Here is a 14,929-nt window from a genome sequence, read left to right on the forward strand (position 1 = left end):
CTTAGAGGCTCTCTGCTAAAACCTGGCCTGAAAGGATATTTGTTCAGTGCTGGTTGATTGGCTGTAGGAGCTGTGTTTGGGGAGTTCCCACAGAACTGCCCGGGGGAATTCCCTCAGGAATATGGGGTGCTGGGCAGTTGTAGGGGGGCTGTGAGAGGGGTGCTGGGCAGTGGGGGGTTCTGGGCTTAGGCATCTGCAGGCCAGATCTCTGGGTGAGGGGGCACTGGGCATGGGAGTTCCTGGGTATAAGGGGGTGGGCGTAGTGGGAAGGGGAGGTGGTATGGCAGAGCACGCTGGCAGCGGACGGCTGGATGGGCCAGTATGTGTCTGGCAGCTGTGGGTTTACAAACAGTGCCCTCGTATAGGGCTGCGCAGACCGGAGCTGTGCCCGTCGTCCCCAACCCCCACCCCCCGCCAACCCCTCACTCTGGGGATCAACCCACCCTCATGCCATGCCCCATTCCCCCATGGGGGCCCACAAAAGGTTAATCCGGCCCTGTCCACACCACCTTGTGCTGGGCACTGCACGGACACCCAGAGGGCCGGCAGGATGCATGAGGAGATGAAGGGCTGTATGTGGCATACAGTGGGGCTGGAAGAGGGTTGAGGTTTTGCTAGACAGCGAGACAGATGGAGAGCTGCAGGGGCGGGTGGTGACTTCACGGGCCAGAGGTGTGATGGGTTCAGCTCATGGGTGCTGGCCCTGTCATCTCCTGCCCCCATCTGCCCTGGACTCTGCCCCGTCTCTTGCAGGCAGCACTCAGCAGAGTCAGGCCCTGTAGCATTACACTGGTGCCTCCATCCCGTGCGTACACCTGTGCACAGGGTGCTGCTGGAGAGCTCAGGCCTGGACAAGCCAGCGGGCTCACGGCTGCTGAACCAGCTCCTCCAAAGACTGCCTGTGACGATGTGACGCAGCAGGGAGGGGGGAGTGTTGACCTGGGAATGTGCCCTGGGGACGGGAGACCTGAGAGCCTGTCACCTGAGCCAGGAGGGGGAGGGGGAGGTAACACCTCTGCCCAGGAATGTGGAGGGAGGCTGCAGCAGGGAACCTGCTCAGTGGGTTTAGTTTCAGTTTGGGGCTGGGTGGAGGAACACAGGGAACCCCAGGGCTGGGGTCTAAGCTCCCTGCTCCCCCAGAAGGACTTCACTGAGGGGTCCTGGGTGTACCCACAAGCTCTGTTTTGGACTGTGTTCCTGTTGTCCAATAAACCTTCGGTTTTACTGGCTGGCTGAGAGTCTCAGTGAATCCCAGGAAGAGGGGTGCAGGGCCTGGACTCCCCCACACTCCGTGACAACTGGTGGCAGCGGTGGGATCTACTGCACCCCGTGAACGGCGCTTCCTGCAGTAAGTGACTGGGGAACAGTAAAACGAAGGGGGATTGACGGGGACCAGGCGTGCTGAAGATTCAGAGAGAGAGACGGTTTCAGGGGGCGGTTAACCCCTGGGAGTGTGTCACCAGAGAGAAGGACTTTTGCAGTAACAGGGTCCCCCGGGGGATTGCAGCGAGCGGTCCCAGGGGCGGAGGAGTCTGCAACTCGACCCTGGCAAAGAGGTGGTGACCTCAAGAAGGACTGGCACACTAGGGGCTTTTCCTGGAAACCGTGGACAGCTGCCCGGCCTGCGAGTGGCCAGCCGGGAGATGTACGCTAAACGCCTTAAGAGCGACCTGGTGGAGCTGTGCAGGCAGAGGGGGCTGCGCGTCGGGAGGTCCACCAAGGAACAGCTGATTGCCCAGCTGGAGGAGAGGGATCGCTTGGATGACCCGATCCCTGTCCCTGAGGGAAGCCGCCCGGCGGACGCAGCGTGGGCCCTGGGGCCTGACCAGGCTGGGAGGGGTCAGACTGCTGCCCAGGACACCCCGAGACCCTTCCTACCTATGCCTGGGGGAGGGGTTGTGGGAAGCCCAGCGAATACCGAGGGCCCCCTGACCCCAGCAGCCAGCAGGGGATCCTCCCAGCGGAGCTCCCCATCCCTGGAGCGGATGCGGCTGGAATGGGAGAGGGAGAGGAAAATGAGGGAGCTGGAGGATCATGAAAAACAACGTCAACATGAGGAGAAACAACGTCAACATGAGCAGGAGGAGAAGGAGAAACAACGTCAACATGAGCAGGAGGAGAAGGAGAGGGAGCGTCAGGAGAAGGAGAGGGAACGTCAGGAGAAGGAGAGGGAACGTCAGGAGAAGGAGAGGGAACGTCAACATGAGCAGCAGGAGAAGGAGAAACAAAGACAGCATGAACTGGAGCTGGCCAGGCTGAGGAGCAGTGGGGCCCCGGCTGCGGTGAGTGAGGGGGGACCCAAGACTGCAAGGAGCTTTGATAAGTGCTTCCTGGCCCAGCGGAAGGAGGGGGAGGACATAGATAGCTTCCTGACGGCCTTTGAGAATGCCTGCGAGCTGCACAGGGTTGACCCTGCAGACAGGCTCCAGTTCCTCACCCCCTTACTGGACCCCAAAGCCGTGGAGGTCTACAGCCGGATGACAGGGGCAGAGGCAGGGGACTATGAACTGTTCAAACAGGCTCTGCTCCGTGAGTTTGGGCTGACCCCCGAGATGTACCGGAGAAGGTTCCGGAGTCAGCGTAAAACGCCTGAGGTCACCTACCTACAACTGGTCAACAGGATGCAGGGATATGCCCGCAAGTGGACAGCGGGGGCCCAAACTAAAGAGGACCTGCTTGACCTGTTTGTACTGGAGCACCTGTATGAACAGTGCCCTTCCGACCTGAGGCTGTGGCTGGTGGACAAAAAGCTCGCGAACCCCCAGCATGCAGGGCAGCTGGCCGACGAGTTTGTGAACAGTCGGTCAGGGGGTAGCCGGGAGGAGTCCCAAAAGAACAGGCCCCCCCCGATGCAGAGAGAGAGTCACCATGGGGCCTCCCAGCGGGGAAATAGGGAGAACCCCCTCCAAAGGGGAACGCCTGGTGTCGGGCCCCTCCGACCCGTTCGAGGGGACCAACGTGACCTGAGCTGCTATCACTGTGGCCAGAGAGGCCACGTACGGGCCCAGTGCCCCGGGCTCAGGGACAAACTGAGCAGACCCAACCTACCCAGGGTTAACTGGGTAGGGACTCAGCTGGACGAGGGGCAGGCGACCCAGGAAAGGGGGGCTACCAGTTTGCCACCTGCTCAGGAGGGAAGAGTACCCCCAGCCAGCCCCGCCAGAGGGCTGGAGGCTCTGGACTCAGGGTGCTCGGTTTACAGGGTGGGTGCGGGGCTGTCCCTCCGGAGAGAGTGCCTTGTTCCCCTGGAGGTGGATGGGAGGAAGGTCAATGGATACTGGGATACGGGCGCGGAGGTGACGCTGGCCCGGCCCGAGGTGGTGGCCCCAGATCGGGTGGTGCCCAACACCTACCTGACCCTGACGGGGGTGGGCGGAACCCCATTTAAGGTGCCCGTGGCAAGGGTACACCTGAAATGGGGGACCAAGGAGGGCCCCAAGGATGTGGGGGTACACCACCATTTGCCCACTGAAGTTTTGATGGGGGGAGACCTAGAGGACTGGCCAAGCGACCCCCAGACCGCCCTGGTTGTGACCCGTAGCCAGAGCCGGCGAGGGGCACTGCGACCTGACCCTGGGGAGGGTACCACACTGGAGGCGCGAGACCCTACTCGGGTGGGGAGGGAGCGCCGAGGGGCACGGCTCAGAGAGGCTGCGGCCTCAGACCTGGCCACGGAGGGGGAACCGGGCCCCATCCCTTCCCCAGCCGCTGAGTTCCAGGCCGAGTTGAGGAAAGATCCCTCCTTGCAGAAGCTCAGGGACCTGGCCGACCTCAGTGAGGGACGGACCATGAGGAGAGGCTGCCAGGAGAGGTTCCTGTGGGAGAAGGGGTTCCTGTACCGAGAATGGGCTCCCCCAGGGGAAGGGGAGTCCTGTGGGATCAGGAGGCAGCTGGTGGTCCCCCAGAAGTACCGCCGCAAGCTCCTGTCCCTGGCCCATGACATCCCCCTCGCAGGGCACCAGGGAATCCGGCGCACCCGGCAGAGGTTGCTACAGAACTTTTACTGGCCCGGGGTCTTTACCACCGTCCGGCAGTATTGCCGATCCTGTGACCCCTGTCAGAGGGTGGGGAAGGCCCGGGACAAGGGGAAAGCGGCGTTGAGACCTTTGCCCATCATAGAGGAGCCTTTCCAGAAGGTGGCCATGGACATCGTGGGGCCTCTCAGCAAGACGACCCGGTCGGGGAAGAAATACATTCTGGTGGTGGTAGATTTCGCCACCCGCTACCCCGAGGCAGTGCCCTTAGCTTCCATTGAAGCAGACACCGTGGCAGATGCGCTCCTGACCATTTTCAGCCGAGTGGGGTTCCCCAGGGAAGTCTTGACAGACCAAGGCTCCAACTTCATGTCGGCCCTGCTCCGGTGCTTGTGGGAGAAATGTGGGGTCCGGCATGACTGGGCCTCAGCGTATCACCCCCAGTCCAATGGGCTGGTGGAGAGGTTTAACGGGACGCTAAAGATGATGCTGAAAACCTTTATGAACCAGCACCCGCAGGATTGGGACAAGTACTTACCTCACCTGCTGTTCGCGTACAGGGAGGTGCCCCAGGAGTCTACCGGATTTTCGCCTTTCGAACTGTTATATGGAAGGAGGGTGAGGGGCCCCCTGGACCTGATGAGAGACGAGTGGGAGGGGAAGGCCACTCCCGATGGAGAGTCAGTGGTGGAGTATGTCCTGACCTTCCGAGAGAGACTGGCTGAACTCATGGGCCTGGCCAGGGAGAATCTGGCCAGAGCCCAGAGGAAGCAGAAGGTCTGGTATGACCGCACGGCGCGGGCCCGTGCCTACGCCACCGGGGATCAGGTGATGGTTCTCATCCCCGTGAGAAAGAACAAACTACAGGCCGCCTGGGAGGGCCCGTTCAAGGTCGTCAAGCAGCTCAATGAGGTAAACTATGTGGTGGAGCTGTCGAACCGGGCCCACCACCGCCGGGTGTACCATGTGAATATGATGAAGCCATATTATGCCAGGGGGAATGTGGTGTTAGCTGTGTGTGGTCAGTGGGAGGAGCAGGGAGATGACCCTTTAGTAGATCTATTCCCTGGGACCAGAGCTGGTTCCCCCCTGGAAACAATCCCCCTCTCGGATCAGCTCACCCCTGCCCAGCAAGCTGAGGTCAGGGGGGTGCTGCATCCGTACCGACAGCTGTTTTCCAACCAGCCTGGACGCACTAATCTGACTGTCCACCGGGTGCAGACAGGGTCGCACCCGCCGATAAGATGCTCCCCCTTCCGAGTCACAGGGAAAACTGCTCAGGACCTGGAAAGAGAGGTCCGGGACATGCTGGCTTTGGGGGTGATCCAGCCATCGGCCAGCCCTTGGGCCTCGCCGGTGGTGCTGGTCCCCAAAAAGGATGGGTCAGTCCGGTTCTGTGTGGACTATCGGAAGCTCAATGCCATCACTGTATCGGATGCCTACCCCATGCCCAGGCCGGACGAGCTCCTAGACAAGCTGGGAGGAGCTCGGTACCTTACCACCATGGACCTTACAAAGGGCTACTGGCAAGTGCCGCTGGATGCAGATGCCCGGCTGAAATCGGCCTTTATCACCCCTCTGGGGCTCTATGAGTTTCTGACCCTGCCTTTCGGCCTCAAGGGAGCGCCGGCCACCTTCCAGCGCCTGGTGGACCAGCTCCTGAGGGGGATGGAGAGTTTTGCCGTGGCGTATATTGACGACATCTGTGTCTTTAGCCAGACCTGGGAGGACCACGTGTCCCAGGTTAGACAAGTGCTGGACCGACTCCAGGGGGCTGGGCTGACTGTCAAAGCGGAGAAGTGCAAGGTGGGGATGGCTGAAGTATCTTACCTGGGCCATCGGGTGGGGAGCGGCCGCCTAAAGCCGGAACCGGCCAAGGTGGAGGTGATCAGAGACTGGCCCGCTCCCCACACCAAAAAGCAGGTCCAAGCCTTTATTGGGATGGCAGGATACTACCGAAGATTTGTGCCCCACTTTAGCGCCATAGCCACCCCCATCACTGAGCTATGCAAGAAGGGGAAGCCAGACAAGGTGGTCTGGACCGAGCAGTGCCAGGAGGCTTTCCGGGCGCTGAAGGAGGCTCTGGTCAGTGGCCCAGTTCTAGCAAACCCAGACTTTGACAAGCCCTTTGTGGTGTTCACCGACGCCTCCGACACGGGACTGGGGGCGGTGCTAATGCAGGAGGATGAAAAGGGGGAGAGACACCCCATCGTGTACCTGAGCAAGAAGTTGCTACCCCGGGAGCAACACTACGCGGCCATCGAGAAGGAGTGCCTGGCCATGGTGTGGGCCCTCAAGAAACTAGAGCCCTATCTCTTCGGGCGACACTTCACCGTCTACACCGACCACTCTCCCCTGACCTGGCTGCACCAGATGAAAGGAGCCAACGCCAAGCTCCTGAGGTGGAGCCTGCTCCTGCAGGATTACGCCATGGACGTGGTCCACGTGAAGGGAAGTGCCAACCTGATAGCGGATGCGCTGTCCCGGAGAGGGGGCCCCGAACTTCCCCAGGTCACTGGTCACAGTGACCCCGCTCAGTTCAGTCTCGAAGGGGGGAGAGATGTGACGATGTGACGCAGCAGGGAGGGGGGAGTGTTGACCTGGGAATGTGCCCTGGGGACGGGAGACCTGAGAGCCTGTCACCTGAGCCAGGAGGGGGAGGGGGAGGTAACACCTCTGCCCAGGAATGTGGAGGGAGGCTGCAGCAGGGAACCTGCTCGGTGGGTTTAGTTTCAGTTTGGGGCTGGGTGGAGGAACACAGGGAACCCCAGGGCTGGGGTCTAAGCTCCCTGCTCCCCCAGAAGGACTTCACTGAGGGGTCCTGGGTGTACCCACAAGCTCTGTTTTGGACTGTGTTCCTGTTGTCCAATAAACCTTCGGTTTTACTGGCTGGCTGAGAGTCTCAGTGAATCCCAGGAAGAGGGGTGCAGGGCCTGGACTCCCCCACACTCCGTGACACTGCCCCAGATCTCCCCCTGCTTGGGCAGCAAGACCCTGGCAGGAGGGGCTCCTTGTCCCTCCTCACACCCAAAGCAGCCTGCTCGGCAGAGAGACTGAGGTCACCTGCCTCCACCCGGCCTCTTACTGGAGCTGCTCCAGCCCCGAATTGCTGGTCTCCCAGCCTGGCTGGAGTTGGTGTGATGTCCTCACAGAGTCAGTTCTTTTCCCTGATAGATTATGATTTTCCCCTCTGCAGTTAGTTGGTCTTTCTCTGCCTCCCCAGAACCCTTCTCCAGAGTCTGTCATTGCTTCCCCTAAGAGCTGCTTCCCCTTTTGGGTCTCTGTTCTGGGGTCTCTGCTGTCATCGGGGACACTGCTCTGGCTATGGGCAGGTGCTCAGCAAGGTGAGGGTTGTAACTCAGAGCTTTCGCCATCAGAAATTTAATTAAAATTAACCTTTGCCTCATTTCTTAAGGTGCAGAGTAACACACAGGCACACGCCTGCTCACCGGGGGTATGTGTGGGTTGGTGTCAGGGTGCTGGGCCCCCTGGTGCCCAGGTGAGGCAGTGCATGGTGAATATCGCTCCTGTTGGGGCACTGACCCCTGCTGGCCAGGTGGGATAGTGCCCTATGTGTATCTCCCCCCCCCAGCACTGTGATAGTGACCCCTGCCGACCAGGCACGGGAGTGCCCTGTAGGTGCCTTCTTGTTGGAGCAGTGACTCCTGGTGGCCAGGTGCGGCAATGCCTGGCATGTATCCCCCCTCTCATTGCTGCAGCGACCTCTGGTGGTCACTGAAGGCAACTGCCTATGTGACCCCACCACTACCATTGCGACGGTGAGCACTGGTGGGTAGGTGAGGCAGGGTACTGTATGTATATCAGCCATTAGGGCAGTGTCCTCTGCGTGTCCCACTCTCATCAGCCAGATGGGGCAGTCCTCTGTGTGTATTTACTCCCCCGAACTCCTGCATTTGTCCAGTGACCACTGGGAGCCAGAAGAGTCACTGCCCTAGGTGTGTTCTTCACCTCCCCCAAAGTGGCAGGGTGCCTGGGTGGCCGTGTTAGGCGGTACCCTGGGTATCTTCCCCCTTGTCGCAGTGAGCATCACTCCCCCACTTGGGATGTGCACTGGTGGCCAAGTGGGGCAGTTTCCTGTGTGTAGCCACCTACCCCCTCTGTGGCCAGGTATGGCAGGCACTAGTCCTTGGCATCCACATGGGGCAATACCCTCTGTATATCCCCCAATTGGGGCAGTGACCCCTGCTGGTCAGGTGGGGCAGCGCCCTGTGTGTGTCTGCCCCCTATTTGGGTAGTGACTGCTGGTGGCTGAGTGAGGCAGTGGCCTTTGATTTCCTCTTCTCTCCCTGCCCCCCCAAGGTAGTGCCCCCTGTTGGCCAGTTGGGGCACTACCTGATGTATGTATGTACTAATTGGAGCAGTGACCTCCCCGTGGTGGCCTCGTGTGGCAGTGCCCTATTGGTATCTCCCTCCCGCAACAGACACCCCATTGTGGTAGTGGCCACTTCAGGCAGTGGCCTGTTTATCATTCCTCCCCCCGCCCCCACCATCGCAGCAGTGACTCCTGGTGGCCAGGTGTGGCGGTGCCCTGCATGTGTCCCCCCAGCCATTGCTGCAGTGACCCCTGGGGCCCAGTTTGAGTAGTAGCCTGTGTGTACCTCCTATCCTGGGGCAGTAACCTGTGCTGGCCAGCTAAGACAGTGCACAGTCTGACGTCATAGAATATCAGGGTTGGAAGGGACCTCAGGAGGTCATCTAGTCCAACCCCCTGCTCCAAGCAGGACCAATCCCCAATTTTTGCCCCAGATCCCTAAATGGCCCCCTCAAGGATTGAACTCACAACACTGGGTTTAGCAGGCCAATGCTCAAACCATTGAGCTATGCCTCCCACCGAAAAGACACTCAGAAGGACGCTAAAGAGAAACTTTTATGATCTTGGGGAATAGTTCAACACCTGACCAGGGACTTGAACCCAGGACCCTCAGATTAAAAGTCTGATGCTCTACCAACTGAGCTAGCCAGGCTCACACATCTGATGACTACGTACGGCAGTGGCCTGGTATTACCTCACCTGCCTTGTGTCCCTGGTGTTCTGCAAGTGTCCAACTTCCCCTTCGCTATTGCTCTCCAAACCTCCTTCAGGCAACCCCTTCCCCAGGTCCCTTCACCTGCCAAACCTCCCCTGGACCCCCATCCGGGGTGAGGGGGGGCACCGCACCCCAAAACCCAATGGAGCCTGCGGGGTGGCCTGCTCCAAGGAGGGGAGGGGAAATCCTGGGGCCACAAACTGAGCAATGGGGTTGAGGCTGCCCCTGCAATGAGAAGCGGGGAGAGAAGAATGAAGCAATGCACGGTGGGATATGTAGCATCTGCCCCGGGCTCTATCTCCCCTGAGCCGCGGTGGGTCCCATGGCAGTGTCTCCAGCCTGCATTTCCTGATAGCCAGTGCCAGGCCCGGCCCGGACTTCCCATTTCCAGTGCGAGTCTGGAAGCAGAAGTTGCCATGAGGCAGGGCCGGGAAAGGTGGTGCTGTTGTCAGGAGAAAGCAGGAAGAGTAGGTGGGTCTGTGCTACCAAGGGGAGATGCAGCCCTTGCTGTGAAAGGGCCCCACCATTAGGGGAGATGTCGTCTCCCTGCCATGCCGTGCCCTGCGCCAGCCCCTGCGTGTCATGGGAGGTGCAGGCTCCAGCCTGCGGAGCTGCAGCAGGGAACCCCACATCCCAGAACCTGTCCGGCACCCCCATTCTCAATGCCCCTCGTCCCTGCCACCACCCCACCCCATCAGTGATAGAACAGGAGGCAGCTTAACTTCCGCTCACGGTTCCTGGTGGGTTTCAGAGGAGCAGCGTGTTAGTCTGTATCCGCAAAAAGAACAGGAGGACTTGTGGCACCTTAGAGACTAACCCATTTATTTGAGCATAAGCTTTCGTGAGCTACAGCTCACTGCATCGGATGCATGCAGTCCCGGTGGGACTCTAACAGAGCGCTTATCGGAGCATCTTAACTTCTGCTCGCTGTTCCCGGTGGGACTCTAATAGAGCGCCTACCGTGGCAACTTGCCTTCCGCTGGCTTTCTGGAAGCGCCCAGTCTAAACTCTCAACTGTATCAGGCTGGGCAGCAACTAGATGATGCAGGTTTTGTCACCTCTAGTCTACAGGTCTGTTCCTTAAACGTGGGTCAATCTCCTGTGGGGTTGGGGCACAGGAATGCCCCTGCACTGCCCCCGTGCTTCTAATCCCAGCACTCTTCACCCTGCGCCCTCCCCCCACCCCTAATTCTGCACCCCTAACCCTGCCCCCCCTCCTGTGCTTCTAATCCCTGCACTGTTCACCCTGCACCCTCCCCCAACCCCAACCTCTGCACCCCTAACCCTGCACCCCCCTCCTGCTCCCCTAACCCTGCGCCCCCCTCCGGCACCGCTAACCCCTGACTCCTCCTGCACCCCTAACCTCTGGACCCCTAACCCTGTGCTCCCCTCCTGTGCCCCTAACCCCTGCCTCCTCCACCCCAACCCCTGCCTCCTCCAGCACCCCTAATCTCTGCACCCCTAATCCTCTGCCCCCCTCAGGCACCGCTAACCCCTGCCTTCTCCTGCACCCCTAACCTCTGCACCCCGAACCCTGCACTCCCCTCCAGTGCCCCAACCCCTGCCTCCTCCTGCACCCCTAAACCTGCACCCCCCTCTGGTGCCCCTAACCCCTGTACCCCTAACCTCTGTGCTCATATCCCTGCGTCCCCCTCTGGTGCCCCTAACCCCTGCCTCCTCCTGCACCCCTAACCCCTGCATGCAGTGTGCTCCCTTTGCCTCTAACCCCTGCACCCCATCCTGTGCCCACTTGGGGAAGCTGACCTGGATGCACAGAGTAGCTGGCATTGCTGCTTTCTCCCCCAGCCACCTCTGAACACTGCTCCTCCACACACCACTAGGGGCTGTGAGGGGGGAGCAAGGAGTGACATCAGGGCTCCCTGCATCCAAGTCACCTTCCTCACCTGGGCTGCTGCTCTCTGCCCTCCACTTAGGCAGCCCAGGTGGGGAAGGTGACCTGGATGCAGGGAGCCCTGATGTCGTTCCTTGCTTCCCCCTCACAGCCCCCAAGGGGGGCATGGAAGACTGGTTTGGGGGAGCAGTATCTGCTCATAACCGCTCTCTCCCCCTTCTCTTCCCCTCCCTTCCCCCGTGTTCCTGTGCTGGGAGGGAGTAGGGAGAAATCTGGGCACCACCCCAAGCAGAACCCCCCTGCCAGCCGGGAGCAGTTTCTGACTTTACACAGACTCTCTGCTACCATACAGCACCACCCTTGACCATGGAGCCCCTGGGCGATTGCCTCGTGGCGTCCACCCCTAAGGCTGGCCCTGGCTATGGGCTTCAGAGGGAGTGACCAGATCAGGCACCTATGGAGAGATCCAGCCCCTGTTGTCCTCTCCCAGCTTCTGGCAATCAGAGGCCAGGGACATGCTTCCACACTGATGACGACTACTGCTCGATAACGAGCCAAAGCCTATTCATTTTCATCCTCTGAGTCAGATGCCACCAACAGAAGATTGATTTTCATGTCTAGTGGTTCGGGTTCTGTCGCGTCTGCATCGGAGTGTTGCTCTTTTAGAACTTAGAATCATAGAATATCAGGGTTGGAAGGGATCTCAGGAGGTCATCTAGTCCAACCCCCTGCTCCAAGCAGGACCAATCCCCAATTTTTGCCCCATATCCCTAAATGGCCCCCTCAAGGATTGAACTCACAACCTTGAGTTTAGCAGGCTAATGCTCAAACCACTGAGCTATCCCTCCCCAAATTTTACAACTTTGGACACTGAGTGATAGAGGACCAAGTTCTGCCTTGATTTACACCACATACAATTGGCACTATTGGGATTGTATGGATTGTAAATCAATGTAGAATTTGGCCCAAAGAAGCTAAATTGTGTATCCAGGTCCACACAGTAGATTAGAGTCCTTTACTAGACTATCTTGATGTACAGTTCCAAGCTAAGTCTGACTTTTTACACCGGGGCTCGCAAAAATGCCTTAGTAGCGACAAGTGTGGGCACTTAAGCCATCCATTTTTGCAAGCCATAAACTTTTTTCTTTTTTTAAAATAAAACTTCTGACAACATGTTTCACACTTCATCCCTCTCAGGGTTTAGAAGGCACCTCAGATTCTTAAACCTTGGCTGGAGTGCTGTAGCTATCTCTAGAAATCTCACGTTGTACCTTCTTTGCGTTTTGTCACATTTGTAGTAAAAGTGTTCTGAAACTGAACAACATGTGCTGGGTCATCACCCAAGACTGCCATAAAATGAAATATGTGGCAGAATGCGGATAAAACCATGGAGCAGGAGACATACAGTTCTACATCAAGGTCTTCAGTCACCAATTAAATTAATTATTTTTTTAACTAGCGTCATCAGCATGTCCTCTGGAATGGTGGTCGAAGTACAAAGGCATATGGATGTTAGCATAGCTGGCACATTAATACCTTGCAACACTGGCTACAAAAGTGCCAGGAGAAAGCCTGTTCTCACTTTCAGGTGACGCGTATAAGAAGCAGGCAGCAGTATCTCCAGTAAATGTAAACAAACTTGTTTGTCTTAATGATTGACTGAACAAGAAGTAGGACTGACTGGACTTGTAGGCTGGAAAGTTTTACATTGTTTTCGTTTTGAGTGCAGTTATGCAACCAAAAAAAATCTACATATGTAAGTTGCACGTTAATGATAAAGAGATCGCACTACAGTACTTTATATTTTTACAGTGTAAATATTTGTAATAAAAATAACGTATCGTGAGCACGGTAGACTTTGTATTCTCTGTTGTAATTGAAATCAATATATTTGAAAATGTAGAAAATCAAAAATATAATAAATTTAAATTGGTATCTACTATTTAACAGTGCGATTAAAACTGAGATTAATCGTGATTTTTTTAAAGTTAATTGTGTAAGTTAACTGCGATGAATTGACAGCCCTAGTTTTGAATGTTTCTGTCTCAAGCAGGACAGTCTAGACCATCCGTGTGCAGGGAATTGTGCTATGAAATTATTTCCTCTTGTGACATGTTCTCAGTTACCCTTCTTGCCCTACCAGGCTGCAGTGTAACATCCACATTTTGCTCCAGCTCGTTCCCTCCTCCCAGGGACCAGGGAAAAGAAATGGCTGAATTGGAGCCAGTTGAGGTCGGGCGTGTCAGGGCATTGCTGGGGGGTTCCCTCTGGGGGGAGAAAGGGCAGTAAATACGTAGGAGGTGGGAGTTCAGGAAGGTTGGTCTGGATGTGGGAGGGGGCAGCAAATCCCCAGGGTGGGGAAGGGGTTGGGGACAGGGTGTGACAAACCTGCAGGGATTTGTTTACTGTGAGGCCTCCGAGTTTCTCAAATGTGGCCACCTGGGGCTTTTATTGAGGCCACAGCCTCCTGGGCTGTAACTGAGTCAGGAGCAGCAAAGCCATGGCTCTTCCCCGGGGGCTGCCTGTGGGGGTTGGTCCCTACCCTCTTCCGGAGTCATCAACCCTGTAGGAGCAGGCAACCAGTGGGAGTTCCCCCCTTCCCAGGTGCGGTGGGGCTCGGGCTTCAGGCTCCCGCCCTGAGATGGTGAGGGCGGGGGGGCTCAGTCATGATACATGGAACGTGGGCTGGGTGGGAAGAAGTCTATGTAACTCAGGCAGTTATTGATACGTGTGTGACCTCAAATATTACCAATCTACCCCCCCTCACAAAACCCAACCAACCATCTCCCCAACAGACCCTCAGTCTGGAAAGCATTTGTCCCTCATACTGTTGAAAAGACTCACAGCAGAAAGAAAATCAGCTTTTAAAACAATTTTCTAGCAAAACAAAGAAACTCACATCTATAGACTCAGAAAACACTCCCAAGAAACTTTAACAATATGTTGTCGTCAAGAAATTAGAGTACTAAAGAGTCCAGATTTTTCAACTACTTTAAAACAAACCTTACCAAATCAGTATCTTCACAGTAAAACTCCTTCTGCTTTTCTAACCAGAAGATTCTCCCTAGAAGGAACTGCACCATTCCTGGAGATACTGCAATACCAGGACGATGCGTGAGATGGACAGAGCAAGCTCCTATTCCATCCCCCCGTTTCAAAAATCAACACAATACACCATTCTCAAATAGAGAACATATCAAAGATTAAACTGATAAGGACACTACACTTTGATCTTAGCGTCAAGAAGCAATACTGAGACTCTCGGACGCTATGCAGCCCTTCTGTGCCCACTGCTTTCTACCTCACCATGACAAGCTCCCAGACACAACCCAAACACCATTCACAAGACTTTGATAACTAGGTAACTCTAAGTGAGGATCACTTCCCCAAAATGACTCCAGTGGAAGAATTCAAAGCAAGAACCCTTAACACACAATTCTGTTCAAAGACAGAGAAGTCTTTCAGCCTCCTTCCTCTCGCTGGTTTCCCTGTATACTCCTAATTTGCATAAACCCACCCACTGAGCTGTGACTGGCAATCTCTCTCTGTTAACTATTACAGCAAAACAGGGCAAAGAAAGCCTATGCAAGCGCTATCCCACAGCCCCAGTGCTCTTTTCTGCTCCTTCCCACAGAACTATCTCAAACGTACAGTCTTCTGGCCTACAGAAGATACAGTTTCACTCCATACCAGTCCAGTTCCTTGCTGTTTCTTGTCTAACCACTGCACACCTATGGGATACCCTATCCTGAGGTGATTCCCAACTTTTGTGCTCAATACAGGAAAAAAGAGTTGAGAGGTAAGGGAAGTCTTCCTCAACTTGCACCCCACTCCCCAAGGGCCTTCCGGGGTCTTCTGTGGACTTCAGGTTCCATTTAATTTCCAAGGTTTCTGGTCTTATTCATTGGCCATCTCCTAATGCAGGGATCCTACCTGTCAGACCAAAGATCGATTTCCCAAAATAGCTAAGAAACAGAATTAAAGCTGAGCACTAGGCGTTACATTTACATGAGCATCCAGAATGTGACTGTGCCCTAGAAAGTTCAATGCTTCGG

General features: G+C 56.5%; 1 long non-coding RNA gene and 2 other non-coding genes across 3 annotated transcripts in view; all 3 read right to left on the bottom strand.

Annotated features, from left to right (window-relative positions):
- The window catches only part of LOC141980418 (uncharacterized), a 38,141-nt gene that overhangs the window by 17,324 nt on the left and 5,888 nt on the right, over positions 1 to 14,929 (bottom strand). The gene's annotated exons all lie outside the window — the stretch shown is intronic.
- Positions 8,887 to 8,959, bottom strand: TRNAK-UUU (transfer RNA lysine (anticodon UUU)). The gene has a single exon. It is a non-coding gene; the product is annotated as a tRNA-Lys (tRNA).
- On the bottom strand, positions 13,944 to 14,125 carry LOC141980428 (U2 spliceosomal RNA). Its single transcript, XR_012637558.1, has one exon. It is a non-coding gene; the product is annotated as a U2 spliceosomal RNA (small nuclear RNA).

This window comes from Natator depressus, unplaced genomic scaffold (assembly GCF_965152275.1).
Source record: "Natator depressus isolate rNatDep1 unplaced genomic scaffold, rNatDep2.hap1 scaffold_35, whole genome shotgun sequence".
NCBI classification, from domain to species: Eukaryota; Metazoa; Chordata; order Testudines; family Cheloniidae; genus Natator; species Natator depressus.